This window comes from Leptonychotes weddellii, chromosome 6 (genome assembly GCF_054177405.1).
Source record: "Leptonychotes weddellii isolate Sample4059 chromosome 6, ASM5417740v2, whole genome shotgun sequence".
Lineage (NCBI taxonomy): Eukaryota > Metazoa > Chordata > Mammalia > Carnivora > Phocidae > Leptonychotes > Leptonychotes weddellii.
In genome coordinates, this window is record NC_138374.1 from 120,591,835 (window position 1) to 120,613,093 (window position 21,259).

Genomic DNA, 21,259 nt, shown 5'->3' on the forward strand with positions numbered 1-21,259 from the left:
ATTTTTAAATCAGCACAAACTGAGGGTTGCTGGAGTGGTGGGGGGTGGAAGGGATGGGGTGGCTGGGTGATAGACATTGGGGAGGGTATGTGCTATGGTGAGTGCTGTGAATTGTGTAAGACTGTTGAATCACAGACCTGTACCTCTGAAACAAATAATACGTTACATGTTAAAAAAAAAAAAGAAGAAGAAGAAGAAGATAGCAGGAAGGGAAGAATGAAGGGGGGGAGATCGGAGGGGGAGACTAACCATGAGAGACTATGGACTCTGAGAAACAAACTGAGGGTTCTAGAGGTGAGGGAGTGGGGGGATGGGTTAGCCTGGGGATGGGTATTAAGGAGGGCACGTATTGAATGGAGCACTGGGTGTTATACAAAAACAATGAATCATGGAACACTACATCAAAAACTAATGATGTAATGTATGGTGATTAACATAATAATAAAAAAAGATATGTAATATCTAAAAAATAATAATAATAAAAAAAATCAACACAGACTTTCCTTAATGTATTACAACTGTAGAAATGTTCCAGGCTAGTCTGTCGGCTAGTCGAGCCCGGCAGTGGGGTAGAGCCTCCCTGAACAAGGCTTCGCTGCTGCTTTTCGCCTATCTGTGGTTTGGGTCACTATATAAGTTTAATGTAGATTTACTGAAATCATAATAAAAGGGAGTTAAACTTAACCACTTCCCTTCATCTTACCGTTGATCAAGATCTTCTTGAATAGTCACAGCATTTATATTAGTCAAAGGGTGGAGGACGGAGACAGATTCAATTACATCGACAGGTGAGAATGAATCTCTTAATCTTCAAATTTTCCACATTACCTTTGGGCTATTACAGCACAAATATATCTGGTTTTGATCCATAAGCTGGTTTTCTAACAGTTATGGGAAAATTCCAACTATATCAAGTATTATACACATGCTTTTGGAGCAAAGAGTGAATTCATCAGTGGTTATATTTTGTTTCATTTGCAAGAAGAAACTTGTTGAACAAGAAAGTTATCTTCAGGTGATAACGATACACCTGGGTAGTTCTTGTCTCCCTTGGAATGCTCAGTGCTTTAGCTCTTCTAGACCATTAATTTCAGAATAGTCTTTCACAGTTTAATGAACACTGTAGGAATAACCTCAGTGGCTGTGTTTTCAAACTAATAAAGCTACAATTACTTGAGTGGGAGCTTATTATTGTGCCAGATTCTCTTCTAGGCATTTTATATATATATAATATATATAATATATATTTATATATTTTTATTTTCTATTATATATATTATATATTTTAAATATTTATATATATATATATATAATATATATAATGTATATATATTATATATATAAATACATATTACTTCCTTTAATGACTCTTAGTTGGTTCAAATACTTATTTTTCAAAATAGTCATTTTCAGTCAAACTCTATTTCTTCCTCATTTCCACTAGTGTTCTCATTCTATTCTGCTCATTGTCTTTATCATTGGAAATTTAAACATAAATTGTGAGCAGGAATGAAAGCTACTCTTTTGAAATTTTGTGGAATAAAACCAAACTGTCACTCATGTATCTGGCATCTGAGCATGTGATTTTTAATTTCTGGAACAGTATTGCCCTACCATAGATAGAAGAATAGTGCAGCATAGCACAGTATTAATGCGTGTGACACAAACATGACATACCTGCATTTGATTTCCAGTTTGCCTGTGATTAGCAACTGAACAAATCACTTTAACTCTCTATTTGGAGAGGTTTCCCTGAAAAATAATAGAAATCAAGTAAATCTCCAATGTCCCTTCTACCTAACATGTATAATGCTATGACCTCCCAAAGATTTACATCTAGCCCTAACTTTTTTTTTTTTTTTTGTATTCCAGTTGAATTTATCCAAGTGCCCATTTAATGTCTTCACTTGAGAAACTTACAGGCATCTCAAGTTGCAACATGATCTAAATTAAACAGAGCCTCTTTCTTTCAAGATTCAACCCACAATTCTTAAATTGATCCTTAATGGAACCACTTGCCTTATAAAACAAGTAAGAATTGGAAATATCCTAGGACTTCTTCTCCTGTATTTGGAGCATCAAGTCCCTTACCAAACCCTCTCACATCATTTCCATAATCTCTCTCAAATCTACCCCATTCACTTCTTCTATTCTCACCTTCTCTGCTTCACTTCAGGGAATATTTCCCTCTCCTCCCATCAGGTTTACCACCATAGCCTCCTAGTCCATCTAGTTTTCCCTATGCCATTCCTTCCCACCTCTTTCCACAATGTCACAAAGACAAAGTCTCTCCTCTAGCATTTGTACAATCTTTATTAATCTCTTATCAATATCTTGGCATACCTGCTATGGTATGCAATACTGATTCATGTGATTTCACTAAAATTTTCACCAGCCTCCTTACACCAGTCACCATATTCTTTGTTCTATGCCTAGGACTTCTTCCCTATCCCTAACTTCTTCACCTGGGTAATTCCTACACATCCTTCAAGGTTCAGTTCAGAAATATCCTCTTCTAGGAAGAGTTAACAGGCTATATTAAGGGCTCTTCCTCTGAATGCTCATAGAATCCTGTACATGTGTCTATTGCTCTCCTTATCATATTTAATTTTTTTATTAACTAAACTGTCTTTATTCTTGATTTTTGAAGTTCTTGAGGTCAGGGATTGCATCTTTTACCCCTATCTTCCTGGTGCTTATTAGCACATAGTAATTTCTCAATAAAAACACACTGCTTTAAAATGAAAATGCAGTGATTATCTCCCAGATCTTAAAAGAGGTTGGAATGAAAGCAGTATACTGTTGAGTTATTTAGTATCTGGAAATTTTAATAGAAAACCCACAGGAGAGTCTACTACTGTGCTGGGCTTCAGCTCATCTCTCCTGCTGATTACAACTATCAACTCTACAAAATACAAAAACAAATACCCAAGAGTTTGAAAACTCAAACAAAAGCAGGTGGACTGAAGGGGCGCCTGGGTGGCTCAGTTGGTTGAGCGACTGCCTTCGGCTCAGGTCGTGATCCTGGAGTCCCTGGATCGAGTCCCGCATCAGGCTCCCTGCTCGGCAGGGAGTCTGCTTCTCCCTCTGACCCTCCCCCCTCTTGTGCTCTCTCTCATTCTCTCTCTCTCAAATAAATAAATAAAAAAATCTTTAAAAAAAAAAAAAAGCAGGTGGACTGTGGAAGAGAGTAAAAAAAAAAAAATTTTTTTTTTCTTTTTCTTAAGGTCATGCATGTTTCATAAGTAGATATCAGTCAGGAAGCCACACCCTGCCAGAGGTAAAATGCTGACAGAAATCATGCCATCCTTTGAGCCAAAGTAACCAGGAAAAGGAACCCCTATATGCTGGACAATAAGGAGAGCATATAGAAGGATAGAACCAAAGAAGGAGATCCCTTAACTTTGTGTATGAACACTGACAAGTTTCAGAGTAACCTCTGATCTACACATGCATGGGTCAGACTCAAACCAATATAGCAAAGGCCTGGAGAACTGAACTGAGATTGCAACCAACTCACATGAAAAGCAACACAGAAAGTAGAGTGTAAGACTAGCAGGTTGAATGCCTCCTGAAACAAAACCCGCAATATTTTGCAGCGGTTTTACAACATAACCCAGAGTATATATGTAATATTATATTTACACAAAATGAAAATAAAAATTACTCAACATCAAAAGAATCAGAAAAATGTGATTTATTCTAAAAAAAGGCAATAAAAAGATGTCAGCTGCAAGATAACCCAGATGTTGAAATTATCAGATAAAGACTTTAAAGCAGATCTTAAAATTATGCATCATGAGGTAAACGAAAAGTCATTTCAAGTAAATGAAAAGATAGAAAATATTAGACTATAAAAGGTTATTTGTTTTCTCTTAAGTCCCATAAGTTTCCAAATTTATTAGTGTATATTTGTTCACTATGTTCTTTTATTAAGCTATTAATCTTCTGTTGTGTTTGCAATTAATTCTCTTTTACATTCAGAATTGTATTTGCATGTTCTCATGTTCTCATTTATTTTATCCCTCTTCGCAGCAATTTGGCTAAATTATTGTTCTTTTTTAAAACACAGTTGTTGCTATTTTTTAATTTTGTTAATCTTCCTTATTGATTTTTCTTCTGGTTGTTATTGTTTTGACCTCTACTTTCACAGTTATTATTTTCCTTCTGTCTCCCATGGGTTTGCTCTCTTGATCTTTCACCAACTTTTAAATTTGGGTATTTTGATAACATTTTTAGAATTCATCTTGTTTTTGCTTAAATATTTGTAAACTTATTTATATCCTTTTTGGTTCTACTTTATCAGCCACTCCCTATACTTTTGAAATGTAGTGTTTTCATTTTCATTTGGTTCTAAGTATTTTTAACTAATCTTTATGATTTTATTATAAAACAATACATATTTAATAACAGTATGTGCACATACATAAATATATTTATATTTTATCTTTATTTAATTTTATATGATTTAAATGTACACTCATATTAAATTAATAATCTAAATTTGTATTTCATTGTCATCAACAAACATAATTTATAAGTTGTTGATTCTATCAAATTTGTTGAGATTTCCTTTTGGATATTAAGTGCACAACTTTGTTTTCCAAATATGCTAAAAATGAGTATGTATTTTTTTGAGATGTAAAGTATTTGTCTCTACACATGCATATTATTTCAAGGTTAATACTGGTGTTCTTCAGATTTTCTATAACTTCAGTTATTTTGTCTGCTAGTTTAACATATTTTTCAAATAAATATGAGAATGTCTTAAACTACTTTGAGATATGTTTCCTATAATTCTTCCAGTTGTTTATATATTTTGACATTCCTTTGTATATTATATCTACTTAGTTTCTTTTATCTGTTTGATGCCATCTCTCTTTTTTGTTTGTTTGTTTTACACAGTGAATTCCCTTCTATCTGAAGCTTTCTTTTCTTATATTTTTATTTCTTATTTTTAACTCCTACATAGTCGTTTTTTTTTTTAAGATTTTATTTATCTGACAGAGAAAGAGAGAGGAGCACAAGCAGGGGGAGTGGCAGAAGCGGGTTCCCCACTGAGCAGGGAGCCTGATGCAGGACTCAATCCCAGGACCCTGGGATCATGACATGAGCCAAAGGCAGACACTTAACAGACCGAGCCACCCAGGCGACCCCATAGTCTTTTAATTTATCTCTTCTAGGACAAAACATTGCTGGTTTACCTTTTGTAATGTGATCTAAAAGTCTGTGTTTTTAATTTATGAGTTAAACTCAACTATATTGAAAATACTGTTAAATTAGGACTTATTTTTGCAATTTCTATGCTGTATTTATCACAGTTCTTTCTTTTCTTTTTTTTCCTGGCTTCCTGGCTTTTTCTTGGCTTCCATTAGGTAGATCAACATTTTATGCTATTTTAAAAGTTACACATTTTACACTTTTATACATACATCTTGATCCTTTTTCTGTTTCAAATTGTTAAGCTCATAAATATCAGTGTCTTTTCCCTGAATAGAGTGTGCACATCTCCTTACATCTTATTCTCTTCTTTCTTTACCCAGCTATGTTGATATTATTTGCAATTTAGTTCTGATTATAATAGATGTATGTCTTGTTTGTTGCTTTTTGTTTTACTTTTCTAAATGACAATAAACTACATTAAACCATTAATTTACCCACACTTGTAATATATCTCATAGAATCCCCCTTGAGAGTAGTTGCTTGAAGAATAAATCTGAAGATGGTCTTTTTGTGGAATGCAAGTACCGAGAACTGCCTTCTCCAATATGGTAATCAATATCCACCTTTGATTACTGAGCGAAAAGTTCTATAGGCAGTGAAGCCCTAGAGAACATCCCATTTTACCCTTCCATTTAAATGATAATATGGCTAAGTATAAAATGCTAGCTTTGGACTTTGCCATTAACACTTTCAAAACTTTCATCAAGTGTTGGAGTTTAGGGTCAATTTCATTCTAGTTTCTTTGTAGACTATGTAATCTTTCTTAGGAAGCTTTAAAATTTTCTTTTTATATTTAATTATTAAAAATTTTTATTAAAAAATTAAGTTCATCTTGAGATTATGTTGTTGTTGGGCTATGTTCTTAGTCATTATCTATTCAATCTTTTCTCTTCTGTCTACTTTTCTGTGCCCAGAACTTCAGGTATGAGGATGTTGACATGCCTGTTACTAAACTCCATATATTTTATTTTTATTTTGCATTGCTAAGTAATTTTATTCATTTTATTTTCCTTTGAGGAGTTTCTTAAGGTGGTTTTCTGCTGTATATATTCTGCTTTTCCTCCAAGCTACTAACTTTTTAAAATTTAAATATTGTCTATTTCATAGATGTTTTCTTTTTTTTTTTTTAAAGATTTTATTTATTTATTTGACAGAGAGACACAGCGAGAGAGGGAACACAAGCAGGGGGAGTGGGAGAGGGAGAAGCAGACTTCCCGCGGAGCAGGGAGCCCGATGCGGGGCTCGATCCCAGGACCTGGAATCATGACCTGAGCCGAAGGCAGACGCTTAACAACTGAGCCACCCAGGCGCCCCTAGATGTTTCGTTTTGTTTCTGCTTATTATTACCATTACTTGTCTTTAATGCCTTTGAGATATTTTAGACCTATTTATTATTTTAATTTCACTGTTACATTAATTCTGTTTTTTGTCGTGTAAATTATTCAACTTGTATTCTTATTTTTGTATGCACTTTTGTTCCTTGAATTTCTTATTTTTTCCCCCCATGAGCTCTCTTTCAGCCACCTTAGATAGTTATGAAGGGAGAGATGCTAAAAGTCTGGTTTTAACTTCTGTCCTTGGAATTTGAAGGAGGTTAGAAAATACACTCCAGGGCAGAGACTTCTAATACCAATTGAACATATTTGCCTAACTTTACAGGTGACCTTGCCCTTCAAGACATTCTCCAGGCTTCATGCTTGGATATTGTTCTTTTCCAGAAGTTTCTAATTCCCAAATTAGGATCTTCTAGCCCAATTTATGAGATGATGGGGTGAGAAAAGTTTTTGTCTTGTCTTTCTAGGAATATTTTATTAGTTCACATTCCAGACAACTTAGTCTCTGATCCCAGCCAGATCTGGGTTGACTCTGTTGCTATTCAGACTCTAGTGGCCATTTTGTGGGATATAACCCATATTATGGAAGTGAGAAAAGAACACATATAGTTTTTCCTCAGCCTAAACTCTGCACAAAGAACCAGATTCTCCTCAACTCTTAACTGTCCACTGACCCTCTTCCCTTCTACCCAATATTCACCTCAGATCACAACTCTTCGGTTTCCTTAGAAGTCTCTCATTTTTACATTAGTTTCACAGATCCACAAGATTATCTGATTTTCATACTTAAGAGAGAAATAATCCACACATTTAGTCTTTTTAGGAATCATCATCAAGTCACAAAAACAGATCTTATATAGAATATGTTTATACATTTTGAAAACAACATTTTCATGAAGGCCAAATGTTGCTTGATAAGTTTTAGCAATAGATTTATTAAACATTATAACTGAGAGGAATGAGATTGTTCAATATATACAATGAAATTTATGGCCATATAAATAAAATACTTAAGGTCTGCATTTATATGATTATTTAATTTCTCCTTGTCTTACGTTTGCCTCCAAGGCAAACAGTATAATTTATGTAAAATCATGACTTTTGGTACAAAGCAAACTGTGAGAGATTTTTCAGTAAACTTTTCAACTCAGTGGCTCAATGACAATAGTGACAGCTTTTGCAATTAGTTTAGGCTCTTTGTTTCTTGAGGCAACTGTAAAACCTACAGCCATGTATTCACTTTCCAATGAAATTGGTACACATCATAAAAATTGTATTTGAGTTAATTGGTACATTGGCTGACAGATTCAGCAGAGGCCAAGCCCTGAGCCATCCAGTTATTGCTTAAACTGCTCTGTTGTAACTATGTTGGCTAGGATCATTGAGAAGGCTGTGCTTCCCCAAGGCTTGTAGAAAGCACAAATTGAGGACTCTGGTATCTAGGGATGTCAATCTGACATTTTTCATGAGCATCAAACACTCACAAATTACAAAAAATAAAAAGACATGCTCTACATGAAGATACTTTATAAATACCAAGTGACAATGTTATCTTGCTCAGAAATACATAGCAAGGAAACTTTCTGGTAACTAGATGAATAAAAAGTAAAGGATGATATAAAATCTATCTATTTTTTAAGTTTAAAAATCTCTTCATGAAATTTAATATAAAGTAATATTTTTAAGTCCAAGAAATTAGGCTTTTCTTTCTCATTTGACCATGAAGAGCTTCCCATCCACTCAGTGGAAATAAACTTTGAACTCATTATTAAAAGTTGCCTATTTTGAGTATGCTTGTAAAACAAGGATTCCTGGTATATATACTTAGAGTGCATTTTTTAAAGGACAATAAGCACCTTATGATAATTATTCTTAATAAATGCTACAATTATTCTTGTATTCTATCAATTACAGATAATTATTCTGTTTAGGGGAGCATGAATATAGCCAGTGAACAGGGACTCTTTCACTCATTTTGGTCATCTACAGAAAATGAAAGAGAATATTTCTCAAAGTGTACTCAGGACATTAAACATTAAAAAAATTAAAAGTAATTTAGAATAGATTATTCTAAGTAAACCTGAACCCTCAAACTTTTCAAACAGTTCCAAAAAACAATATATTTTTCAATTTCAGGGTATTGACTACTGGGCAGATATATAACCATTTGAAATATTGCTCTATTAACTATACATACAAGAAGAATAAGTCATTGACTATAGCCTTAAGTTACATCTGGATCTTGTGGAATAACATTACTCTCTTCCTGACATATTAGATTGATTCAAACATATTTATCGCTTTGTGGGGACACTGGAATTTTCAGCTTTCCTGGAAGATTTTGGTCTGCCACATTTAATAAGTGGAGGTAGATGGACAGTGAAACTAACAAAGCTTAAGCTGCAACACGCTTCACCCTTCAATGCCTTTAGAAGGGACCTTAGAAATATGTTCATATGGTCATATGTATGTTAAATTTTTCAAATATAAGATACTTTAACTGCATTCAGTCAGGGCCAGTGTGTATTTCTACTTTGACTTCTTCTCTGCCATGCTTCCCTTCATGTTGGGTGACACTGGAGTGTCTCCAGCATTTGTAAAATCTGGTTAAGGAGAAGCTGAGTTAGAAACACATTTAAATTCACTGTTATTTCCTTTCTGATCTAAATAAATATCTACACTTATTCCTAATTTTATTTTTATAATGTAATTTTTTTTTATTAAAGAAGACTCCCAAGTTGTCAGTGTTTTGGATCTTCAAATCCTGGATCCCCCAAATCTGTTCCTGATAGAAGCCCTAATAGTAACCTTGAGGACAACATAATCCTGGAGGCTTCTTGCAGTTTTCATTGTGACCTGGTTTTATTTCCAGTCTCAATGAACTATATTAATCTTCTGCCACTAGTGAATTGTATTTCACCTGGGCTACATGAGTCTCCCTACACTGAATATTGACCCATTCAAATAAAGTTTCTGCATTGACATATAAGGTACGCTTTCTAAAAAAGAAAATCCTGTCATGTCAGTTACAAATCTCTATTTTTCATACTTCTAGCATAAAGTCCAAAGACCTTATTATAACTTGCAAGCTAGTGGATATTTTATCTCTCCCTCCTCCATCCCAACCACCATACCCTATATCCCAGTCCAGAGAAGGGCAATCCTCTTTTAGTGATCATTTCCTGCAGAAAAGCACTCTCAGGTCTACCCACAATCTCCTAACTATATTGCTTTTCTAATCCATTTACAGTAGGATTAGATATTGGGGATAAACATCTGATCCCCATCCGATTCCCATCTGATGTGATGGGAATTTTCACTTGCAGTAACCTGGATTGGGGGGATAGGGCCTCTTGTCAGATTCTGCTGGGTCTCTAAAATGAGCAGTGATGGGGGCGCCTGGGTGGCTCAGTTGGTTAAGCGACTGCCTTCGGCTCAGGTCATGATCCTGGAGTCCCGGGATCGAGTCCCACATCAGGCTCCCTGCTCAGCAGGGAGTCTGCTTCTCCCTCTGACCCTCCTCCCTCTCATGCTCTCTGTCTCTCATTCTCTCTCTCGCAAATAAATAAAATCTTTAAAAAAAATAAAAAAAAATAAAATAAAATGAGCAGTGATGTAGATGTGAGATTAGGAGAACAATGTTTCCACTATATATAAAAAGAAGAAAAAAGTTAGAGCAACATAGAAATAGAGGGACAATTGAAATAGTGATGCTGAATGACGTAGACATAAAACACCACATGGTCCCAAAGAAACAGAGAGAATCAGCTCATGATGGCTTGCTTATGACAGATTCCAGTTGCTCATGGGACCTATAGACTCCCCTGGATACTTAGCAGATGTCCCTCTTCTTTCTTGGTTAGACTTAAGTGGGTTTCTTTCCCTCATAGTAAAATAATCCCCTCAAAATTAAAATACACAAATTTCTCAATACACTCTATGTTCTCTTGTCTCCACATTTCTGCACATCCCTCTACTTATAACCTCTGTCTATGATCCTCTCCCTTCTCTTCAATTGCTATCTCTACATCTTACCAAAATCTTCCTAATCATATAACTGAACTCATCTTTGTGAATATCTATCCTAGGAAACCCTTCCTAAACACTATAGACTGAATTAAATATCACCACCACCACCCCCTTATTTCTCCTTGTTTATTATTTCAAATAGTAAGAAATTTAAGGATATAAGCTTATTTTGTACACAGTCCTATTTGTAAACACCCACATAGTGCTCAGTCCACAGAGGATGGACCATAATTAATATTTGTTAAGAAAGGAAAGATAAGAAGCAAAGGAAGAGAGGAAAGAAAGAAGACAAAAAAAAAAAGACAAAAATAAAGTGGTTCATTAACTTACAATGGTCATATCAATAAATGGACAAACTGAGGTTTGAACTCATCTTGATCTGACCTTCCAAACAGGTTCTTTCTTACATGATAACTAACTTGCTCCACTCTACATCGTAAGAAAAGCACACAGAAGGTAATATATAAATGGTAGTTAATCTTATGCTATTTGCCTTTTCATGATAAATATGGTAACTCAGTGTAAGAATCATCTAATTTTATTCCTAATTCATTCATTTATTGTAAATGTACTTTGTGCTAGGTACTAAAGAAGTGTAGGATGATTAGAAATACATGGTCTACTAAGGTAAAGATAATAATTGCACAATAAGAATAGCATGTACATCTTTAACTCATTTTTATAATCAGATTTTTATTTTATTATTAAAAGAAAAATGTGAATTACTTCTTGAGAGGAATTCTTGGCCCTACAATATACAATTATGTTATATACACTTTCTACATTACTAAAAAAAAAAGAGACCATCCATTAAGGCATTACCAATGGTGTTGCCTACCTAGATTATCAATGCAGAAAAATAAGTTCTAATGAACATGAAGTTGCCAACACATTGCCTAATATAGTAGCAACATGCATGCAAAAAAATTTATTCATTTTCATAGATAATTCTTAATAAAGCAATCAGGCAGTATGTGAGATCTACAAGTGCTAATCAATAATAAGAAAATAAATAAATGCTCAAAACCTACATTTTCAACCCTCTGCTTGCTTTGTTATATAGCTGATCTCTAGTTCTTCAAACACACCTTTAAGGTATTTAGTGGGATTCCCTGGAAACAGACTCTGAGATGGAGATTTAAGTGGAAGAAGTTTACTGGGGAGAGGTCTAAGTAAAATTCCCCACTGAGGCACGAGGGACCAAGATTCCGTAGAGGGAGAAGTTGAACGGTGGCTTGTTTTAACAGAAGCATCAGTTAATCTCACAGAGAGCTTTGAACCCAGGATGATCATGTAAATCAATAGTAGGTACCACAGGAGATATGTGAGATATTGATTGAGAGAATAACAAAGACCAGACTTTCGTATATCCTGCGTAGGTGGGTGCAAGTTGCCTCAATGAATGCACATAGCCTAGGGCGAGGCAAGAGCCTTCCAAAGAGGGCAATTCCTAAAGAGGACACACTTCTATCAGTTTGGAAGATGAGTTCTCAGTCCAAAAGGCAAACCAAGCAGCATCCACTATGAGGTCATTTGGTGGTCAAGTTATATGATTACAGCAAACTGCAGAGTCAATCTTTTAAAGATAATGTGTTTGTGCTTTCACCTTTAGGAACGAACAAACTATACAGAGACACAATTTCTAACACAAAGGGAAATGAAGAATTGGCAATTAGAGTAAAATCTTTATATTTTTCCTCTGCTGGAGATATCTAAATAATTTGAAGTGCAATTATCTAGATAATTGTGTTAACTTTTTATCTCAGGATATGTGACTCATTAAAGTACCATCAAATGACATTTTAAAATATGCAGATATCTGTATGTGTATTTTTAGAACACTGTAAAATGTTTTCCACATGTTAAACTTTCAGAAAGAAGGCAACTTTAGCTTATTATAGTCACCCTCCCTCCCTCCCTCTTTTTTTTTCTTTTTGGCTATCAGGGCTTGCCTCTTACCTCTTATTGAAGGAATCAATACAATAACTTGTTATTCTAATTTTAAATACAGATTTTTGATCCATTTAAGTTAGATAAATTTGCCTAATAATTTGATTTTTAACTTGTTAGTAAGGATCATATAACAACAGTATTTAAGTCACTCCAAATGAGAAGGCATTTTTTCTGCAAAAGTCTTCTGACTGTGTTATTCTCAATTAGTTGTCTCTATCAACAGAATTCAGGAGGCATCAGTGGTAACCTAAGAAAGTAAATCTCAGTGTGAGAATAATTTGTCAGATCACTTTCTTCTCAAATTGCTTTCAATAATTACATTTGTCTGTAAACACTCAAAATACACATTTTAAGTTAAATTATAAAAAGAGAAGAGGGGGGCGCCTGGGTGGCTCAGTTGGTTAAGCGACTGCCTTCGGCTCAGGTCACGATCCCGGAGTCCCCGGATCGAGTCCCGCGTCGGACTCCCTGCTCGGCGGGGAGTCTGCTTTGTCCTCTGACCCTATCCCCTCTCATGTGTTCTCTCTCTCATTCTCTCTCTGTCAAATAAATAAATAAAATCTTTAAAAAAAAAAAATAAAAAGAGAAGAGGAAGGTAGTGAATTATAAACATCTTATATATACATAGAAGTGAGTGAACACTACTTTTGGTAATTCAAAATTTTAATAACTGCATCATTCTTCCTAATTGCATGGTTTATGTCTTGCCCATAAAAACATAAAAGTTACTAATTTTCCATTATACACAAACATGTTAAGCATACTGCATAGATGGATTTTACATTCTTGTTTGCCAGAGGATCTTCATTAAGCAACAAATACAAAGGAAATTGCACAGTTAAACATGAATCCATTCTTCATTTTTGCTTCTTGGCAAAAATTAAGAACCAATATCTTATTTTTGGAGAAAGGCACCTTAATTAACATTTGTTTGTCCTAAAATTTTTGTCAGGTTTTATAATATAATGCATCTTAAGGTCAAGCTCATGTTTAGAGATATGTACCTGGGGAAAAAATATGGCACTTTTGTCATCCTTATATTTGCAGAACCTAGTGGGGTGCCTGGCTTTCAGTAGATGTTTATTGAAGGTGAAAGAAATTAGCTAACTGATAACAGAGGCCAACTAATTGAGTGTCAGTGTACCAAGTTAATTATAGTGTTTATAGCTATGAACACTATAATGTTATACTCATCCTTGAAAAACCATGTGTGGAAGTAACTTATTTTATTAAATATGTGTATATAAAATAATACTTGTTGATATAATTTCTTATAAAGTGTGGACATTTAATTGTATAAATAACATTAGATATAGAGGACATGTACATTATTAAAATGTCCTAGAGAAAATAAATTACCTTACAAACTTAAATTTCTAGCTATACTACTTGGCATATGTTTCTGGCATCTTTAAACATACTGATAACTAGCATGGCTGCTTGAATCTTGGAACAAAGCTCTAAAAATAGTTGACATTTTGCTGTTTCTATGGTAACAAAGAAAATGGCTTCATACTCTAGCACTGTTCCCACAGAGCTTAATGTTCTCTCTAGATTGCCTATACACTATACTGCTATGTTATTGTACTAAAAACCACCATTACTCTTTTCTTCCTGTCTTTGATGTGTCTGATAGCAATCTGATCACTAGTGTAACAATCGGAGTATTGACCTGCTATGGTTAAAACAAACATTCCAGTTATCTTTCAAGAAACTGAATTTTATCTCAAAAAGTGCTAAGATCAGGCCAGGCTTTTATATGGTTTGAACTATATTAAAAGGCTCCAGATAACTTCTCCATCTGCTTCAATGTCTCATATTTACCAGCAGGAAAGCGTTCTTTTCGGTGATATAATTTCCCACCTCTTTTAATGAACTGACCACCGCTGACGACTGGGGACTTCTAATAAATCCCATAATCTCTTTGTAGCATTCACACCAATTGAAGTATACCTGTTCCTCCAGTGAATTATAAAATTTCATCAAAATGGGTGGTTTGTCTGTTTCCAAGGGGATCCTCAGTGTTGTAGGTAGACTAAGAACCTAATAAATGTTTTTTTGAAAGTGTGGTTGGATGAATAAAAATGTGTTTAATCTGAGAATGGAAAAATTAATTTTCAACATGCCATTTATACTTTTTAATTTCTAAAATATATCTCTCCATCCCTGACAACTCAATGGGAGTAGTACGCCAGTTGGTGATGGTGGTAGGTATAACAATAACTCCTCAAAGATGTTCAAGTCCCTATCCCAGAAACCTGTGGATATGTTAGATTACATGACAGTGGGGAATTAGGTTATACATGGAATTAAGATTGCTATTCATCTGACCTTAAATTAGAGTGATTATCTTGGATAATTATTGTTGGGCCCCGCTGTGGACTGAATGTTTGTATTCCTTCCTCCTAATTTATATGTTGAATCCTAATGCTCTCAATGTGCTAGTGTTCAAGGTGGGACCTTTGGGAGGTAATTTGGGCATGAGGGCGAGGTCCTCATGATTGGGATTGGTGCCACGAGGTCCAAGAGAGCTCCCCTGCTTTTTCTGCCATATGAATTTACAGCAAAAAGATCGCAAATCCGCCAGTGCCTCGATATTGGAATTCGCAGCCTCCAGAACTGTGAGAAGTAAATTACTGTTGTTTATAAGCTACTCACTCTGTGATATTTTGTTGCAGCTGCCCAAACAGACTAAGATAGGCTCAATATAATCACAAGGGTCCTTAAAAATAAAAGAGGGAAACACAAAGAGAACCGGGGCGGGGAGGGTGGCAGCATGAGAAGCTCTTGGCTGGACAATGCTGGCTTTGAAGATAGAAAAAGATGGCCCTGACCCAAGGGAAGCAGGTGTCCTCTGAGCTGGAAATGGCCAGGAAACAAACTCCTACAGTTTCCAGAAGTAATGCAGCCTTGCTGACACCTTGTTTTTAGTCCAGTAAGACCATTTCAAACTTCTGACCTACAGAATGATAAGATAAAGGAGGGTACTTGTGATAAGCACTAGGCATTGTATGTAAGTGATGAATCACTAAACTCTATACCTGAAACTAATGTTACACTGTATGTTAACTGGAATTTAAATAAAAACTTGAAAAAAATAAAGGAATGAGCTACTGTTACATTCAAAAAAAGAAAAAGAAATTTCTCTTATTCTAAGCCATTAAGTTTGCAGTAAAATGTTACAGTAGCAAATGGATGCTAATTCAGTGAGGAACAAAAATAATTTTCAGTAATAGGGAGTTGGCCTTGTATTAGAGAGCTAGATAACTTTATCTATTGAGATACTTTGATCAAGGTTAATGTGATAAGAGAAAACACATTGCTTCTAGGGGAAGTCAATCTCTAAAACAAAATGTGACAAAATGAAAGTAAAATTTTCATTGTTGTGTATTTAAGAAATTCTTTTTATTTTTGCATCTTTTCATTGGAAAAAAATCCAAGTAGGGTAATTTTTATCACTAGATATGAATGAGAAATACATTAATGAGGAAACAAACAAGAAACCAAATCATTAGTTTCATTTATCATTAGCATATGATTCAGGGTATTATTGTCCTGCTGATACACTTTTATTTGATGGATTGCTTGTCTATGATAATGTACCGTCACCAATTTTACTCCACAGATTTAAAAACATATGACTTTACCGCTGACATAGAAGTAATATATATAGATGAATTACGCATAAAGGATTTTTTTAAATTGAAAGTATAGTTGACATACAACGTTATATTAGTTTCAGATGTACAACATAGTGATTCAACACTTAGATATATTACAAAGTGCTCATCACTCAGTGTATTTCTCATCTGTCACCATACAAAGTTATTCCAGTATTACTGACTATATTCTATATGTTTTACTTTATATTCCAATGACTTACTTATTTTACAAAGTTTGTACCTCTTAATTCCTTTCACCTATTTTACCCATCTGATTCCCACTCTCCTGCCCTCTGGAAACCACCAGTTTGTTCTCTGTATTTATGAATCTGTTTCTGCTTTGTTTTGTTTTGTTTCTGAGATTCCACATATCAGGGAACTCATACACTATTTGTCTTTCACTGACCTATTTCATTTAGTGTAATACACACTAGGTCCATCCACATTGTTCCAAATGGCAAGATTTCAATCTTTTCTATGGTTAAGTATTATTCTATTCCACATCTTCTATAAGGGACTTTTAGTGTTTTTTAAATTCAATTATACTAGAATTCTCATCTTCCTATTAAGATATTAAGAATAGAATATAAAGACTAGAATGATTACTCCATTTATAAGGATGTGTTTATTCTTTTGAAACATATATTAATTGTCTTATTTTAAGTAAAGAAATGACATGTTTTTTCTTACATCTAAAAACCATGACTCTCACTGGTGTGTGGAGAATGGTTTATGAGGGAAAGTAGGAGCCCAGGAACAATATAAAAAGATGAGACCATGTAAGATGATAGTGATTCAGGTGAATGAGATGGTGATTTGATTTAGGATAATTATAGATTAGATAGAAAGAACTGGATATATTCAAGAAATGTGGATATTATTTAGAGTTAAATCTGTCATAGAATACAAATGGATATGATAAATAAGGCACACCAGACCAGAAACACAATCTAAGTTTTTGATATAAGCTACTGAATGGATATCTCCTGAAAAGAGACAGACAGATATAAGAGCAGGTTTGTTCGTGGAAGGTAATTCATGTGGTACTTCAATAATTCTGTTTTGAACATGTTAAGTCTGAAATGACTACTGGGTATCAAAATGGAAATTTTAAGTAAAAATTTGGATATAAAAATCTGAAATTTCAAGGAGAGATCCAGGGTGAAAACATAGATTTGTATATAGAGACTTATAGATGGTAATGAAAACTATGGACCCAGTAAGATTCCTGGGAGGATGACGGGCTAAAGGAGAGGACTTGGGCTACTCCAACATTTGGGTTTGAGTGGAAACAGAAGAACCAGCAAACAAGCCTGAGAAGAGAGTCTGTGAAGTAGAGGAAAACAAGAAGTGATGTAATAGAAGCCAAAAAGTGTGAACTTTGGCTTTGACATTTGACAAAGACATACCCCATTGAGTGCAAACAAAATAAATAAACCAAAATATTGTTTCCATTAATTTGTATATTGATTATGTTTTTACCTTAAGCTTTTCACTACTAAAGTAAACAAGCAATTCATCATATTGAAATATACAAATATGTTATTTTTATAATAGTTTTTTCCATTTGGGACATTTGGTCAGCTTTCCAAAATGTGTCACTTTGATCTAATAGGTATTTACTCACTTGACCAATTTCATGTAATTATTTCATATATTTGAAACCTTAAATTATCATTATCCAAAATCCTATTTCAGTGGAATAAATCTATTAAAACTATTGAACAAATACTTCATTGTCTCCTTATAAATAGAAATCAATTGCTTTTTCATCTATATTTTATTTCAATTCAATGACCAATTACTGAGAACATACTGTTCTAGCTATTGTTCTTGTTCTTGGAAATTAAGAAGATAATAAGAGCTCACACTTTGTGAGAAGAATAGCAATCAGTATTGAATTTGGCCAGAGTGGCCAAAACAATAGCTGCTTAAATTAGATAGACATTTATTTCTCCTGTGTGGAAAAAAGAAATATCAAGGTAATATAAGGGTGATAAAGATAATAATTATCCAGGACACAGTTCATGCCAGCTTCCTATACACACGGCTTCCATCTTATGACATCATTTGATTATATTCTGAATATTCTCACTGTGGCAGGCAGAACAGAAGGCAGAACACAGGATCTATTCTTCCCTTTAAGGGCAATTCTTGGAAGTCTTATATAATATTTCTTATATCCCTTAGGTGAGAACTTAATCCCATGGCACGACCTATGATGTAAGCTGGAAAATGTAGTCTTTCTTATGGGAAGTCTTATCAGCCATCTAAAAATTGGGATTTCTCTTACAAATTAAAAAGAAAAGAACAAATATCGGGCAATTTTGCAGTATAGACATTCACATAAATAGATCTTCTAATAGATAATAAATGATTTGCCAAAAAATAATATACAGAGTACTGAAGAACACACAAAAAAATGGAACCTCACCCAACCTGGGTAGAGTAAGAAAGATTTAATTTTCCTTAATCTGAATCTTGAATTAAAAAGAGTTATGCAGATAATTAGGAGTGAAGGGAGGGAAAGGTCTTCTAAAAAAGAAATTACAATGAGCAATAACACCCAAAAGAGAAATATGTCACCTTAGTAGGGATATACAATTAGGTAAGTTTTTTCCTAATGGAATAAGTAATTTGGGGTGTGCACACAACTAGAGAACTAGGCAGATGAAACTCTCAGAGAGCATTGTACATTATGCTAAGGAACCTAGATTTGCTTTGTAGAATTCAGAACATTGTTAAAAGACTTCAAGCAGAGGACTGACATTGCCCAAACTGCATTTTAGCTAGATTATTCTGGTAAGATTGCAGACAATGGATTTGAAGCAGAACCATGTGGGAAGTAGGAACATAACTTGAATGATAACACAAGTCTTTGGAAAGATGATGAGAATCTGAAATAAGGATAGGTAATAGGGAGTGTTGTATAATAAAGACTTTGGCTGGCCTTTATCCCTGGTTCCTAGAAGGAAGCTTCCAAATCTTTGAAATTTCATGAGTGACAGGAGTATCTTTGTTATGCATGGTAGTCCCCTTTGACCATACCCGAATTTATGCTAATGAGGTGACTCAGGATCAGGGCTGGCCACACCAGAAAGACCAACCATGTCATTAGAGGGCTGGGGCTTTGAGTCCATTAATATCTGACTGACCTCTGGGGAAGAGGGGACCAAAAGATTGAGTTCAACTGCCAGACCATCAATCATGTTTGTGTAATAAAATCCCAATAAAAACTCTAGACATGGAGGCTTGGGTGAGCTTCCCTGGCTAACAGCATTCTGTGTGTATTGTTACACATCAGTGTGACAGGAGAGTGATGTATCTTGACTCAATGAGGAACTTAGCACTTAGGATCCTCCCAGATCTCACCCTACACATCTCTTCTTTGGCTAGTCTTGTTTTGTATCCTTTTCTGTTGTATAAAAAAGCAAACAAACAAACCTGAAATTGTAAGTATAGCACATTCCCGAGTTCGGTGTTTTTCTAGTGAATTACTGAAACTGAGAGGATAGTGGAAACCTGCAAGTTTGTTGCCAGTCTGACCTGGGAACTCCTGGGCTCAAGGCTGGTATCTGAAGTGAGGTTAGTTTTATGGAGGAATGTGCCCTTATCTTGTAAAGTTTGGCCTGATTCTGGGTAGTTAGTGTCAAAATTGCATTGTAGGGAGCAAAAGAGGAGAGGGAAGGAGACTTTAGGCATTTCAGGGCAAAGGAAGCTAGATTTGGTAATTGATAAAGGCCAAATATAAGAAATTACAATAATACTCTAGGTTAAACATCAGTTGAATTTAATGTGAATTGGAGTTAGATGCTCACCTCAAAATGTTTCATCATGTTTACTACCATGGATGTCTGGTAAAACTTTTTAAAGTTGTACAGGCTGTGAGCCATTTCTTGTTTCATAGGACTACCCTACGGAAAGCAGGACATCCAGCATAATTGGTCCCTGCCCACTAAACATGCTCCTAATCATGATAACCAATAACACCCCAGAAAATTTCCAAAATATATCATGTGTATTGGGAATGACTGACTTAATGACATACAGTGAGAAAAAACATGTGGCCACAGGTAAAATGTGAGGGAAAACAAATAAAGCAGAGATAAAACAGGCAATGCAGGCACCTGATAATAAACAAAAAATAGCATACAAGGAAAAAGAGTATGATAAAATGGAAGCCGAGAGAATTTAATAAACAGCAAACAAATTAAAAATTCAGAATGTCTTTTGAAAGTGAGAAGTAAAGGATTATAAGTGACTTTTACATAGTAAGGCAGTTTTCACTAACAAGGAGAAAAAATTCTGACTTTATAGATTATCTTGTTATCTGTTTTTCAGAATTAATAAATTTCAACTAATGTCTAAATACTGGAGGAAAGGAAGGAATTCCATCTGGAAATTACAAATCTCAGTATCTAAAATTAAATGTTTGATGCAGCTAGTATAAAACACTAGAATGCTCTTATGTCTACCTTTTTTTAAATATCTGAATTTCAGCATATAGTATGATTATGTGAGTAACTAGAATAAGTGGATGACTGGCCACACATTTTTTACTCTTCATCCAGATGTTTTGTCTACATTTATACAAACCATAAAGGTACATTTTTAAATAAAAGATGAAAATTCTACTTATCCAGCTAAATATGTAAGAAATAGGCAATATGAAGTTAATTTTTAAAATTTAATTTTGTTAGCTCTGCATTTAGAAATGTCTATGCATCTTTCACTGCTACTAATATAAAATGATATCTCAGCAACTATTTGTTGCTTTGATTTACCTATTAATTTTATTCCGGTTTTAACTAGGTAAAAAACAAAAGGCAACTTTAAGCTACCTTCACTTTAATTGAAGTTGAAGAAGATGTGGCTTAAACATCAATCTGAGAAATTTCTGGTAAGTGAATTATATATTCTTTGACTGCTAGGCAATATTTATTTAGCAAACTAGGTTAAAATGACAAAATTTATGTAATGGTTTGTATTTTCAAAGGATGATACTAAATAATATTGTTATATGTGTGCATATGTAGCAGAAGAATAATCCTTGTAATA

General features: G+C 34.4%; 1 long non-coding RNA gene across 1 annotated transcript; it reads left to right on the plus strand.

Annotated features, from left to right (window-relative positions):
* Positions 1-698: 698 nt before the first annotated feature.
* On the plus strand, positions 699-5,771 carry LOC145722069 (uncharacterized). The gene is made up of 3 exons (XR_014146101.1): positions 699-788; positions 1,873-2,031; positions 5,682-5,771. It is a non-coding gene; the product is annotated as an uncharacterized LOC145722069 (long non-coding RNA).
* The last annotated feature ends 15,488 nt before the right edge of the window (positions 5,772-21,259 follow it).